Genomic DNA, 3320 nt, shown 5'->3' on the forward strand with positions numbered 1-3320 from the left:
ATTGTTATCATGGATGCTCTTAATACCATGGGTGGCCACCCAAAAAATTTGAATGTGCTCTTATTGCTATGTTTTTTTTAATAACAAGCGGCTAAATCGTCCACTCAACTTTCTATATATACACTACTTTCATGGTTGCAATAACTCACCAACCAAAATGACTACTTCTTCTGCCCATTCTATTCACTCAACTTTCTTCCTACTTTTGTTCTGTTTTCAACTATTTTCCATAATTTCTGAAGCTCTTGTGCCTGCTTCACAAACATTCACTTATGTTAACAACGATATTGACCTTGAATTTGGCGACTACATCGTCGAGTACGGTGCGAATTACCGTTTCCTTCCCCCTTTTAGCAACCCATTCCAGCTTGTATTACAAAAGTCCTAACTCGCCTCGACCAATGGTTTACTGGACGTCTAGCGAGTGGTTCACCGTTGACAAGGGTAGTTTGGTCAATTTAACTCTTATGTCAACGACACAAACCGCAGAGGGTTATATCTATATTACTTGACGTTCGATTACTTTACCACAAAGTCATCTTCAAACAACATCATGGCGTCTTCCCGTCACAACACTACATTATCATATCTTCGATTAGGGATAGACGGAAACCTTAGATTCTTCACGTATAATTACCCGCATGGGCTACAAGAGAGGACATGGAACTTGGTGTACACGTTTTTTGGTCGGGATTCAAGGGAAGGCGAGTGTCAGTTACCAGGACGATGTAGTAACTTTGGGTTATGTGAGGACAACCAGTGTGTAGCGTGCCCGACACCTGACGGGTTAAGTGATTGGAGCAAAGATTGTGATGTGAAAAAGGTGACGTCTTGCTACGCAAATGACTTTCGGTACTACACGCTTGAAGGCGTTGATCATTTTATGATCAAGTACACGAGGGGAGATGCGGGTACGAGAATAAACAATTGTGAGGAGAAATGCACGCGTGATTGCAAGTGTATGGGGTACTTCTATCACAAGGAGGATTCGAGGTGCTGGATTGCTTATGACTTGAAAACATTAACAAGAAATGGGAACTCTAATCATACGGCCCACATCAAAATGTCCACAAGGTAGTAGTGTCACAAATCATGAGAGAATTGGTGTGACTCAGGTTGAAGACTTGTTAAGTTGTAATATAATATATGTGTCAAAATGTGACGATATATCCTATGTAGACGTTGTAATTTCAAAATAATAAAAAGGAAAGTTTATGTGTGTTCTTTCCATGTCACTCTCTAAGATTATGTTTTTAGACCACTTACGACACCAAACCACCTTTAAGGTATATCCTGTCGTATATTTCTTGAATTGCTCATATTAAATTTGATCAATTATTTCGTTAAACTTCAATCTTTTACGCATATCAACCCACTTATATAAAGTTGTGAGGTGATCCAGAAACTTCGTGTTTATTAATTGACACTACTGGTAGTAGGATGTCAATCTGCATAGCCTTCCCCCGTACTATTAATCATTCGCAAGCCTTTTTTCTAAATAGTTTACAACATAAACAAAAAACCTTTTCTACGTCTTTCAAATATACTAGTCATGTGCGATCACACTTCTCCATGTTTGATTAAATTATTGTATATAAAATTGTGAAAAGTTGTCTAATTTTGGTATCATAGGGATCAAATTTATATTATTATTTCGTTTATGATCTTTGTCAACGAAAAGTTTAACCTTGTCCTAATTAAGTTCAACACACTTTCTTGGATCATATATATCGCCAGGTATAATATCCCGAACTCCATATGAGAAAACAATTTTATAATAATTATAATCGTTCTAATTCTAGACTTATAGAAATCTTATCTTAATATTATCTATATATAATAATATATATAAACGAAAACATAAAAATCATATGTGTCGCGATGTAGTCGCTTCCCCTTTTTATGGAGTCACCAGATTTGCTTGATTTATAAATGGAGGCTTCTCATGCATTTAACCCGAATTCATGGGTATGGGTCTTACCAAACCAAGATATACCTTAAACGGGTTATAACATCTCATTAAATTAAAAATTATTCTCACCAAATTATTATTGTAAAGATCCTATAAAATAGAATATAGTAAAAATTAATATCTTATTTATTTTAAAAAAGATATATATATATTATTTAAATTAAAAAACCAATTTTGTAGTAAAAAAATAAACAGGTCTTGGGTCTCATCAAACCATAGGTATATTATTAATTTTCATAAATATTATTTATAATTAAAAAAAACAATTTATAGTAAAAAAAATAAACGGGTTTTGGGTCTCATCAAAACCATATAGTTTTTAAACCGGGTTATAACATCTCATTTATTTATGAAACAATTTATTATCAAACCATAAGTATATTATTAACTTTCATACAATAAAAAATATAAATTCAGAAAATAAATAAATATTATAACGAACAATATAAAACAACCCCGTAATACAGGGGATAAAAACTAGTTAATATATATTTTTGTTATTCTCTTTAACGTTTATATTGGAATATGATACAAATAAACAGACAATAATAAAATATACTATATGAAATCATAGATTTAGTCAAAATACAAATATTTAAACCTCAATCCTTATCTCTGGTGCATGCTAGCGGAATTTTGGTAACACAACTAAGGTTTCCACATCTATCTTTGGAGTCTTTAAAAACCCCGTAAATCCTTGATTTCAACTCACGAAACCCTACCGGATTTTTCCATGCCATCCGCCTCACCATCGCATCACACCACCACCCTAAACTAGCCTCGCAACGAAGATCGTCTGCACCACGGTGCCACCAACTGCCGCTGCAAATCAAACGACTTCGGAGTCGTAGTCAGTTTTTCGGTTAGCGATTATTAACGTTCAAAATCTTCCTGATCTCTTGATACAAATTAGTTCTTTGTTCTAGTCTTATTTCGATGTTAATTGTGTTTACGCCATGGTTGTGGCGACGTAGTTCCGGTGTGGATTCGGTTGCCCGCTACTCCACTCTAACTTCTAGTTGATTCCGTTCAGCTAGTCTGCTCTCCGTTAATTGTTCGTTCGGTAAAATATGGTTCTTAAATTTCTATTGTTTCTGGCGACTAACCCGAAATCTGAATATGAGGTTACTAGGAAAATATATGTAACATGTTAAAAGTTTGTTCACTTCGTTTTGTTCTTGTTTTGGCGCCTTTTAGTACCTGCACTAGAGTATTAGTTCTTCTGTTAAACACATGTTTTAGTAATCAAGGTTTAATAGTTTAACTTAGGAACACAAATATATTATATTATTTCTTCCTTTGTTTTATACTTTGGGTTTTCATTTTTTTTATGAAAACTTAGTGGTCC

At 34.2% G+C, this 3320-nt stretch overlaps 1 pseudogene; it reads left to right on the top strand.

The window, feature by feature from the left end:
- Positions 1-272: 272 nt before the first annotated feature.
- LOC143609878 (EP1-like glycoprotein 4) lies at positions 273-1313 on the top strand (annotated as a pseudogene).
- Positions 1314-3320: the final 2007 nt, after the last annotated feature.

The sequence above is a fragment of the Bidens hawaiensis genome, unplaced genomic scaffold (genome assembly GCF_021521415.1).
Source record: "Bidens hawaiensis isolate Kalapana, Puna unplaced genomic scaffold, B.hawaiensis_p1.1 tig00017823_1, whole genome shotgun sequence".
NCBI classification, from domain to species: Eukaryota; Viridiplantae; Streptophyta; class Magnoliopsida; order Asterales; family Asteraceae; genus Bidens; species Bidens hawaiensis.